The sequence below is a fragment of the Gekko japonicus genome, unplaced genomic scaffold (genome assembly GCF_001447785.1).
Source record: "Gekko japonicus isolate JY-2015 unplaced genomic scaffold, Gekko_japonicus_V1.1 scaffold909, whole genome shotgun sequence".
In the NCBI taxonomy this organism is placed as follows: domain Eukaryota; kingdom Metazoa; phylum Chordata; class Lepidosauria; order Squamata; family Gekkonidae; genus Gekko; species Gekko japonicus.
This window is the reverse complement of record NW_015175382.1, coordinates 406,127-418,434: the sequence shown is the minus strand read 5'-3', so window position 1 is coordinate 418,434 and position 12,308 is coordinate 406,127. Positions and strand designations below refer to the sequence as shown.

General features: G+C 41.2%; 1 pseudogene; it reads left to right on the top strand.

The window, feature by feature from the left end:
* The first annotated feature begins 302 nt into the window (after positions 1-302).
* Positions 303-2,423, top strand: LOC107122483 (annotated as a pseudogene).
* Positions 2,424-12,308: the final 9,885 nt, after the last annotated feature.

Here is a 12,308-nt window from a genome sequence, read left to right as displayed (position 1 = left end):
ACCAGAACAGCTTATGCCAGCTTAAATGGCCCATCTGAACACACCCCAAGATTAAAGAAATTGAGGTATTGGATTGCTCTTTGGATTGCACTATGTAAGCTGCCTTGCACCTAGTGTGGGGGTGCAAGAGAGTAATGATTTCCAGATATTTCAAAGCTTGCTTTCCCCCAACTATTCATGTGTGTGTGCGTGTGGGGGGGTGTTATTCCCCAGTGGTGGGAGGAACTATAATTCATGCCCGCTGCCGGTAATATTGTTTTATAAATAAACACAGAAATTTTACTTTTTTTACAGATAATATAATGGCTGAACCTAAGAAAAGATGTAGACAATATAATATTCTATATTTGAACTATGGCTTTATTCAGTCGCCTACAAACAGTATATTACTGATATGCCTGATTCGCCAAATTTTTTTATCAAATGAAGCTATGAAGCCTTCAAGACTACAAGAACATTTGACAAAAGTACATGTTGATAAGAAAGATAAGGATTTATCTTCTTTTCAAGCACTTAAAGAAAACTTTTTGAGACAGCCAACATTGGCAAAACTCTTTTCAATAGCATCTAAACAGATGATGATGAGCTGTGTGCTTCTTACAACATTTTGTTACTGATTGCTAAATTGGGAAAACCACATTCTGGCCCTGGTCACACGGCAAAGTTGCCGTGGGAGAGGCACAGAAGGTGGGCGGATTATCTGGGCGTGATCACACCCCAACATCTGGGAAGTGGAGCGCATCCATGGCTTACCGCCGACAATGCGCATTTAAAAACTAGTACCTCCAAGGTACTAGTAAACGTTTGCCACGAGCTGCCTCCAGACACCCGTGGTGTGATCGCGCCGGCGCGCAGCATTCCCCTCCGGTCCCTCATTTACCCACTGGTGCCGAGGGAAGGACCCATGCTGTGCCGCCGGCACGTCTGATCGCGTAATCATGGATCAAACTGCGCTGGGGCAATTAGCCACGCCTCCCACACCACGATATTCAGCCCGTGTGCCCAAGGCCTATGTTGAGAACTAATTCTACCGGCTATAAGTGAGGTAATACGCACCATGCTACACAAGCCAGCATCTGATATTATCAAGAAAATTTTTTTGAGCAATAATATAGTGCAACGAAGAATTGATGGAATGGCTCAAGATGTTGAAGACTCATTATGTGAGTATTTTAAAATATCCCAGTTCTCTATACAGCTTGATGAGTCAACTTTGCCAGGAAATGAAGCTTTGCTTTTAGCATACATGCGATTCATAAAAGAAGGAAAATTTTGCCAAGAATTATTATTTGCTAAACATTTGCAAACTGATACCAAAGGAGAATCAATATTTCATGCATTGGAAGAAAAAGAAATTCCCCTGAGTAATATATTGCCAGTTGCTACTGATGGTGCTCCAGTGATGATGGGGCACTACAGGGGGTTTAGTGCATATTTTTTAAAAGTGGTTCCAAATGTATTCACTGTACACTACGCCATTCATCATCAACATCTAGTTGCCAAAAATCTGAGTGAACACCTACATAGGTCATTATATTATGTCATTAAAGCGGTCAACAAAATCAGAAGCAATTCACTGAATGACAGATGGTTTGGACAACTCTTTATTGAAAACGATGAAGAATTCAATCACTTGCTGCTTCATACAGAAGTTCGTTGGCTATCAAAAGGTGCCTGTTTGGATCGGTTTTATAAACTCTTTGACTCAGTGCTAGAATTCCTAGAAAACAAAGATGATGCTTTATGAGCCAACTTGATTGATTCCAAAAAAGACATAACTTATTTGACAGACTTGTTTAATAAATTTAATGAAACAAATCTACAGCTCCAAGGAAATGAGCTGAATTTAATCAAAACAAAAACTGTCATTTCTGTATTTGTGGCAAAAACTTCTTCTGTACAAATGAAATTTAGGATAAGGGGAATTCAGTCAGTTCCCAAATTTATCAACAGTAGAAAAACATGATGACTTGCTTACCTATTGTCAGCACTTGGAGGCTCTCTATTCTGACTTTAATCAATGATTTGAAGATATTCTTAAAATGAACATGCCTGACTGGGTTTTGGACCCTTTTTCAAGTACAGACACAGAAGAATCTCCAGCATTACAAGAAGAACTTATAGAACTAACAACAAATAAGGAATTTAAATTTAAATTCAAAGATGGCTACCAACAGTTCTGGCTGCAAAAGCAGATACCTACACTTTATCCTCGATTATGGGCTATAGTACAAATGTTTCTAAGTGCATTTCCTTCAACATATTTAGTGGAACGTGGGTGAAGTGCGGTCACAAGTCTGTTAACTAAAAAAAGAAACTGACTGCAAATAGCTAATCGAGGTGATTTAAGATTGCTGCTGACAAAAATAGAGCCAAACATTGATAAATTGATAGCAGTGCACTAGATTCATCCTTCTTGTTAGGATTATTTTTAATGTCATTTGTGATTTTTATTTTAATATTATCCTTTGTTGTCTTAATTCTCTGTGTGTATGCAAATGTTACTATGGTTGATTTTATAAAATACTTTTATGATTTCAAGCTTCAAAGTGTCTATTTACAATAACATTTTTCTTTAGTATGTGCAAAGTCGTCACTGCATCTTTTGTCCACTTCTTCAAGGTAGATTTCCAGGGTGGCACTGAGTAATTTTTTTTCTGAAAAGGGGGCGGTAGGCCAAATAAGTTTGGGAACCACTGGTCTAGAGGATGGACAGATATTGTGTTTGAACTGATGGTCGTATCCTGGAGAAACAACAGGCTTAAGATAGGGGTGATTGCTGACTTGATCCTTCCATGCATTAAGGGTGTGTTATCATATCTAATCATTGAGACATCACCTCCATTTTTGAATGGGGAAGGGACTTAGCTCCTATTCCGGCTATTTTCACATCTGTTGTGTTAGGAAGTGCTTTAGGAGAGTATTTGAGAGGCTTCCTTACTGCCACGCTGGGTAAAATGTTTTGCTGGAGCCCTGTTTGAATACACTGAAATATGGGGCCTCCCTTATGGATGTCTGTATAACCTGGGAGCAGGAACCTAGCTATGGGCATTTTGGGGCCTCCATAGTGAGCTCTGCCCCATCCATAGTGGTGAGCAGCTCCCCTGAGCCCAGCCAGAAGAGGAAGAGGATTCGGCTCCCCCTTTTAAATGCCACAAGCAGCTCCCCTGCCCACAGCCAACAGCAGAGGAAGAGGACTTGGCTTGACAGTGGTGGCCTTGCTGCACCTGTGTGAACCAAGCCAGCTCAGGTCTCATGATGGCATTTCCTCTTCTGCTGGCTTTAGGCAGGCTCACTGCTTGCGGCTTGAGCAGCATTTAAAAGGGGGAGCTGAGGTTTAAAATACCAGCATTCTTCAGTTTGCCCTTTCAGTTTGCTTACCAAGTAGCTACAGCCAATCCACACCACAGACCAAGGAAGCTCCATCACTTGACTGAGTGAGTAAAGTGATGTAGCTTCCTTGGTCTGTGGTGTGGATTGGCTGTAACTACTTGGTAAGCAAACTGAAGGGGCAAACTGAAGAATGCTGCCTGCTAGGCAGGTGCTGCTGGGTGAGTGGCTGGGGAGTGCTCCAGCTCCGCAGATGGGTTGGTGGAAGGGCTCTTGGGAGCTCAACCAGTTGAAGCCTGAAGTTCAACTGCAATGAAATGCTCCGCTGGTCAATCACAGAAATTGCTCCCTCTGGAGTGCCTTTTTATCCTGCCCTTCCCCCTAGGGGCTCATGCAATGTTCACTCTAAGCTGTGAAGTCTTGTGAGCAAAAAATTGTACTTTGTGAGCTACTGGCATTCAAGTTGTGAGCGAGCCATTTGGCTGCCACATAAATTAGTTTGCTCTGGAGCCATCCTTCCTGAGCAAAGACAAAAATGTGTGAGCCAGAGGCTAAAGAACTGTGAGCGTGTTCACACTAACTCAGAGGGAACACTGGGCTCATGGCTACAGCTTGAGCAGCATTTAAATGGAGGGTCTGCTGGCTGCAGCTCCCCCTCCCTCCCCCCTCCCCTGCTTCACTGGATTTCCCAGTGCCCCACCAACTAACATTTTTTGGCTACACCCCTGCCTGGGAGTCACATCTGATCCACTCTGCCTCCTCAGCAAAATAACTACAGAGTAAGGACAGAGGCAGACGAAATGCTTTGATTTCTGCATTACAAAAGGGACAGGAGAGAAAGCTCACTTTTGGGGGGGAAAGCAGTGTTTTTAATTTCTGTATTTTTAATCTCTTCATTACAGAATGAAGAGGAGAAAGTGTTAGGTTCCCTCCTTTTCTGTACAGCCCAAGATAACAACTTGGGGAGGGGAAAAGAGAAAGGAAATCAGCTGGGATTCTGACCCCTCCCCCTGTTTCCTGTATTTTAGGAAGTCCGAGAAGCAGCAAAGTTTCCAGAATGGCAGATCAAAAGAAACTGGCTTCCATCTGATCAGCTGGGAGTTGGCTCTTGATCCCCCCCCCCTCAAAAAAAACTTTTCAGGTTACAGAGCAACATTTCCTCAGCAGGCCATAAGAAGCTAACACATAGCTAATCAGCTGGGAATTGGTTTCTGCTGGCTGCAAGCAGCCTGTTCCTGCAAATACATACAAACAGGTTGTGAACAGCTGAATTAATTGGCTGCCTAATCACCACTGGCAAATCAGAAGTGAGCCCAACTGGCACGTGCTCAAGCATCCCTAGCAGTAAGATGATATAGCTCCATACCAATTTCATCTTTGAATGTTTTCTTTTCTTTTGAAATATATCCTTAGATGTATTTATTTATATTACATTTAAAATAATCCTTGGGGGTGAAAAAACAAATTATCTCCTGGAGGTATATATGACAGTTGTGCATAATTTAAAAAGTAAATGAAATTAGGAGGATATACTGTAAGTTGAATGTTAAACTCCATAATAAAAACTACAGAATTACTGGTCACATGAATAATTTCTTGGAGTAACTCTTGTACCTCCAGCTTCTTTTACTGAAAGTGCACCCTTGGATCTAGGCCTTTAGTTTTCTGAAAACTGTGAGTAAGTAAGAATTCAGTTTTACCAATCCAGTAAGTATTCAGTGAAAAAAAGAAAGATCAAAAGAAACAATTGTAAGTATATAATTCTAAAGTTCATCTGAGATACTTCCTATAATATAGTGGTCTGATTCTCATTCCACAGAGATCTTCAGACTGTTCGTGAACATCCTTGTTATTTCTTAATTCACTTCTCACAGTAGGACATCATTAAAAAGAAAAGAGTTAATATTAACTTAGTATATCCACCTCCTTTATTATTTCTATGTGAAGAAAGGTTATTCGGAGTTTTAACCTCACCTAAGGAAATGCAAATAACCATCATACTTGTTGAATGGATCATATTTGTGAGTTCTGAAGAGAAAAAAAGAAAATGGAAAAAGGGTATAGATGAGTTGACTGAGGTCAGTAAAAGGAGTTTAATTTTCACAGTAGTATGGTACTGCAGTAATTACGAGACACAACATTGTCAAAGTGACCCTATAAAGTCTGCCTTTGAAGCTCTGCTAATTACATTACCTTGCACATTACTAGAAGAGAAACTATTACAATTATCATACTATGATGAATTCAAGAACTTTTCTGATCTCCCATTCTGCTTATAACCCTCTTCTGACAAATAAAGTGGCAGCTTACTTCAGCTGAGTACAATGGGTATGTGACACTGGCTTCTGTACAAGTCACTAAACAATATGTGGGAAAATATTACATTTCCTCAAATGGTTAGTAAAATTAAGCAGATTAAGTAGGGAGTGAAGTAGGGAGTGAAGAAGTCCCTCTATTCAGTATAAAAATGTTTTAAAGGGAGAGTGTGCTGTCACCATTTAATGCTGTTGTAAATGGGTTTGGGTATTTTTCATATAAGTATAATTTGGTAATTTCATATAATTATGTCTTTTACGTAATCATGTCTTGCCCTGTGCTGAAGTTCATGATCCTTTGACCTACAACTTTGTTCTTCATAACCTCATATACGTGTGTCTCCCTAGTGAGGATTGACTACTTGTATCTGGTGAAGTGGACTACAGTCTGTAAAATGGTGTACAAGAATAAGAATCTGTTAGTCTTCAAATTACCGCAAGACTCCTGCCCAGTTGTGCTGCAACAGACTAATAGTGCTAACTCTTTGGAATAGTATTCTTTTTTCATTAGGAACTTGGAGCAATTAGAGGGCAGCTAGTGTTAGCCATAGTTGCTATTTTTGCAGGTCAGCTCTGTCTCAAGCATACTGTAATTCCCTACTCTGTTAATTAGTGTATGAATTCTGTATATGTGTGAAGGGTCACAACGAGGCCAGAGAGTGGAGAGGGAAATATGCAGGAGAAATTAGGCAGAACCAGAGCAATCTAGCATAGACTGATTGTTCCAGATGGAAATAACAATTCACCACTGGAAATTTCACCAGCATCCTGGTCATGGGTCAGGAGAAGACCATGTTCTGATTATAAGATCAGAGGAAAACCACAGAAATACTAGGTGAAATCAATAACTGGTATTAAAAGCTCATGCAAACCATGCCACATTACTGAATCCCTGGTCCAGCACTGTATGAAAGGACCAGATTTACATACACTAATTGGAGAATGACCAACATCAATCAATCCTGCCCAGCCATCTCCAGTCTCAGGGGTCATTTCGTAGAAAAAGAGCTAGGGGGACTCATTAGCATAACTCATTAGCATATGCCACACCCCCTGACATCACCGGAAGTGTGTCCTCCCCACAGCCGGCGGCGACCTCCAGCGGGCACCAGCAGGGAGCTCCAGGCCCCGCCCTCCTGCACCTCACCCGGGGGGATGGCGTCCCCCCGCGTCCCCCCCCCAAATGACCCCTGCTCAAACTCATCTTTTCTTATATATAATTAAGTAGTAGGGTGGCACTTTCTGAATATTCCACACGTACCTAAATCAGTTGGCTCCATGACGTGTTACTCAGAAGCTGTCCCTATCCACTGGCGGTGTTGTCTGAGTCCTGCCCACAGTGCACTCCATCAGCCATTGGCCTGTCAGCCGCCACTCAAGAATATTCATGTGCCATTAGCCAGGTTATGGGTCTGCTCCTCTTCCCCACCCACTCCCACTTCAGCCACTGTTCCCTGTCAGAATATGCTCTCTCTCCTGATGAAGACACTTTGCCTGCTTGGCTCCTCTGTGGGACTAACTTTTCCTTCAGTGGCTGTTGGTAGGCAACCAAGCTTGGTTCTGTCAGTAAAAAGACAAAGGAATGAAACCCTTTCCACACCTTTGTGAGGAACTCATTGGGGCCAGTCCTTACTAGGGTTGCCAGCTCCAGGTTGGGAAATTCCAGCTGAGTCCTTCTTTCTGCTGAGTCCTTCCACTCCCTTCCAATGCTGCCCTTCACAGGATCCACCCCCCCAAATCTCCAGGTATTTCCCTAAGAGCTGGGAACCTTACTTTCTCCTCAGTGCCTGTTGCTAGGCAACCAAACTTGGTTCTGTCAGTAAAAAGCCCTTTCCACACCTATTTTGGCCTTTGGGAGAGAATGCATTGGGGCCAGTCCTGACTAGGGTTGCCAGATCCAGGTAGGGAGATTCCTGGAGATTTTTCTGGTAGAGTCTATGGAAGCCAGGGTTTGGGGAGGGGAGGGGCCTCAGCTAAACAGAATGCTATAGAGCCCACCTTTCGAAGCAGTTATTTTCTCGGGGGGGGGAGATTTGTTGTCTGGAGTTCAGTTGTGATACCCGGCAATCTTCAGGCTCCCCCTGGAGGTTGGCTACCCTAGGCATAGCAGTCAGCGCTTCAGAGCAGGGTCTGCTAGACCCAGGTTCTTGCTGAGTGGGTGATTTTGGACCAGTCACAGACTTTCAGCCTAACCTACCTCATAGGGTTGTTTTGCAAGTCAAAAGGGGGAGAGGAGAATGATGTAAGCTGCTTTGGTCCCCATTGCAGAGAAAGTCTACTTTTCCTCCTGGGAAACCATTGTTGCCAATCTCCAGGTGAGGGGTGGAGATCACTCAGAATTACAACTGCTCTCCAGATGGCAGAGATCAGTTCCCCTGGAGAAAATGGTGGATTCTGTGTCTTTGCTGAGATGCCCCCCCCATAACAGCCAATGTGACATGGCAGTCAGGGCTTCAGAGCACGGTACAGGCTGCAGGTGAGGGGAGGGAGATGGAAAACTGAAGAGTGAGGGGGCAATAAAGGTAGGTTGATGCTTGGCTGGGAAGGATATGTGGCTGCCAACTCCAGGTGGGAAATTCCTGGAGATTTGAGGGATGGAGCCTGGAAAGGGTGAGATTTGAGGAGGGGTGGGACCTCAGACAGACACAGTGCCATAGACTCCACCCTCCCAACCAGCCATTCTCTCATGGGGAACCACTGTTGCCAATCTCCAGGTGAGGGGTGGAGATCACTCAGAATTACAACTGGTCTCCAGGAGGGAGGGGGGAGGAGATTGAAAGCTGAAATCAGAGGGGCAGATAACAACAGGTTGATGCTTGGCTGGGAAGGAGATAGGGTTGCCAACTCCAGGTTGAGAAATTTTTGGAGATTTAATGGGTGGAGCCTGGAGAGGGTGAGGTTTGAGGAGGGGTGGGACCTCAGACAGGTACAATGCCATAGACGTCACCCTCCAAACCAGCCATTTCCTCCTGGGGAACCACTGTTGCCAATCTCCAGGCGGGGACTGGAGATAATTCAGAATTACAACTGCTCTTCAGGTAGCAGAGATCATTTCCTCTGGAGAAAATGGTGGACTCTGTGTCATTATATCCTGCTGAGGTTGCCACAGCAAATTGATGCTGAGTGCCCAAGACCTTGGCACTCTCCCAGAGCCTCTTTCTAGAGCTCATTGTATTTATTTCCACAATAGGCCTTATTCCTTGTCACCATATAAAACAGGATGACCTCTTCAATTATGTGGGTGTAAGTATGAATAAAAATAGGTATTGATATTGAAGGGTGCTGAAGGAGGTCAGGTATAATTGGGGCAGAATTGTCTGCAAGTTTGAGTATTGGCTTAAGCTCAATGATAATTCCATACAAGGTGATTAACTGCCACTCTCAAATCTACCTAGCTTTTAAAGATTCTCAGAGGTTAAGACGCTGAGCTGCATACCACATAAACAGAATTTGGCACTTTAGGATGGCATCATAGTCATGAATTTTGCTGAAATTTTGCAGATGTATTATACATGTTGAACTGTATCTACAGACTTATTTTTTTTAAAAAAAATGTCACTAGGAGAAGATATAAATGTAATATAGCTTTCATGTTCTTTTACATTACCACTTGGTAAGAATAAAATACTGCAAAAGACAATGCTTTTCTCAGTGTTATTCTACACAGAATGTTATCACAGTTTTTTAAAGTAGGGTAAGCAGTGTACAGGGGCATATGTCTGCATGTAAAACACTATGTTAAACATCTTAAAATCATAAGAGCAGTTGCATCAAGACTTATTTTTGCAGTGTTTGATATATTCACATGCAGTTTGGTAAAGGAGAAAAAGTAAACATGAAGTGGGGGGAAAGTGAGGGCTGGGGCAAACTGCTTTTGCCCATATTCTAAGATTAATTTGGAAATTCTCCTAGTTAAATCAAAATTAAGTAGAAGTAAAACACAGTGTATAGTGAAATTCCAGAACAATAGAATAATTGAATGTGAAAAATCCAGTTTTTGTTAAATGTAAGATATGCGTTGCAGAAAGTTGCCTTCACAATATTGCTTCAGCTGACTTGAGCAAGCTAAATCACATGTACTGCAAGTCAACCTGACCTAATAACAAACTCCTCTAATCTCACTATTTATTTCTGTCAGAAATGGAGCAGGAACAAACCCCCTTGTCTAATTACCTGTTTATACAGTTAGCATAATCAACATTAACATGAGTAAATAACATGTGGAATTTACTGCCACAGGAAGTGTTGGTGTCTAAAAGCATAGACAGCTTCAAGAGGGGTTGGATAAACATATGGAGCAGAGGTTGGAGCAGAGGTTTATGAGTAGCTATTAGCCACAAGATATGGTGCTTGAGGGGCAACAGTGGGGGGCTTCTGGAGTTCTGGACCCGCTAGTTAACCTCCTGATGGCTCCTGGGTTTTGGCCACTGTGTGACATAGAATGTTGGACTGGATGGGCCATTGGCCTGATCCGACATGGCTTCTCATATGTTCCTATGTTCCTGGACTGTACCACTTTTGGCTGCAGGTGGAGCTGTATTTTTAAATTATACAGAATGAAATTACTAGCACATTATCCAAATAAGTGTAGCCTGCAATGCAGAAAGCCAGGCTCAGCCCTACTTCTTGACATTTTCTATGTGTTGGGCATCTCCCCCCCCCCCCATGGTTCAAACACACAACACCCTCCACCCTGACAGCCCGGAATTCTTTATTTACAAATTCTTTACCCCTTCATTCTGTTGAGGGTGTAAAGTGACCCCCTTCTTCCCCATTTGCCAGTTTTAAAACAAAATCTGTCTAGAGAAATTTTTACTGTTCCTTTTTCTTCACAGTTGCAACATTATATTTAAAATTCAGTGAGGTTCCTCCTACAGCTATGAAAAGAAATTATTTTATTTCAAGCTTTTCAAATGCATGTTCTTTTTGTTACTGCCAGTGATGTTTTATTATTCTTGAAAATAATAAGCAGGCATAATTTGCTTTTATACAGCCCCATTCAAAATAGTTGTACAAAGACTCAAACTATAAAATGCATTTGTTTCTGACTCTTCAGCATCCAGATTGCACTCCCCCAGAAACTAATTTATAAACCTTTATTAAATTGTTGATTCATTTAACATAAAGAAAGTGAGTAACCTTTTAAAATAATGTAAGTGACATGTTTTTGATTCCAGGTGGACATACTTATTTATGCATGCATTCGCTATTCAGTGTGATTCTGACACTCCTTGCTTCGTGTATTGCTAACAGTACACCAATTTTCTTGCAAACATCTTTGATTTACAGTAAATTATTATCATTAGTGTTTGAGAAAAGCTGAGTTTGTTTTATGTAATAATGAATCAAAATTATTTCACTTGTATAAAAAGGCACTTAGAAAATACCATTCACCTGTACAAAGCATTCATGAAAGAATAGCAAAACTGTATAAGTTCTGATTGAAATGAAAGGACAAAAAGAATACAGACCTTCAATATCTAACTCAGTAATGTCTAACAGTCATAGAAACCTTAACAAAAAATGTTAAATGAGGTCCAAAAGCCCAAACCTTTAATTCCATGTGATTGTGTGCAACAGTGGGTTATATTGAGTGTGATCCTAAGCGGAGTTACACCCTCCTAAGTCCATTGACTTCTATGCACTTAGAAGACTGTAACTCTGCTTATGATTGCACTGGTTGGTCCTAATGGAGTGTAAGGCAACTTCTGTTCATGCCACTTAAGTGCCAGGAAACTGAAACCCAGATGCATAAGTCTTCCTTTGCAGAGGTAATAAGGTGTTGTTAGTGTTTGAACTCTGATATTGCCAACAGCAAATTACTTAGTTAAAAAAATTACAGGTGACTATGTAGATCCATCAGAAAATACCCCAAAGCTGAAAGCAGCCTCTATGAAAGAAAATCTTTTTAAGATGTGTCATCGTTGGTATTTAACCCCTGATAGACTTGCACGCTATTACTCCAATTCTTCTGATAAATGCTGGAAGTGTAAAACTAAAATAGGCTCCTTTTATCACGTTTGGTGGACATGCAATTTTTTTTTAATGTGGAAAGAAATTCATAACATTATAGTGCAAATAACGAATATTAATTTACCGTTTGAACCTGAAATGTTATTATTGAATATTATGCCAGATAAATTAAAGAAGGAAGATGCTTATTTATGTACGCATCTGGTAACAGCAGCAAGAATGATACCAGCTAAACATTGGAAGAAAGAAGATTGTCCGACTCATAAAGATTATGTAACCAAGATTTTGGAAGTAGCAGAAATGGACAATCTGACCTTGAAAATATGTGGAAAAGAAGATGGGACTTTTCAAAATATATGGCAAAACTTTTATGAGTGGTTGGACTCACATTCATAGAAAGGTTAAGCATTTCTTTGTACTTACAGTCAATAATTTATGTATATCTGGAGAAGGATCTTATTTTAATTTATTTTGTTTGGTTGAGGTTTGTCGAATTTAAAATAATAAAAATAAGAGCTTGGCCCATTGAAAAAAAAAGAAAAGAAAATACCCCAAAACAACTGCAGGATAATATTTGGATTAGTACTGACTTAAATGTAGAGGTATGCATTTGAAAAATTAAAAAAAAATCATAATCTGATTTGAACCACACTCATTATTTCAAACACAGTAGATGGCATCAAATCTGAG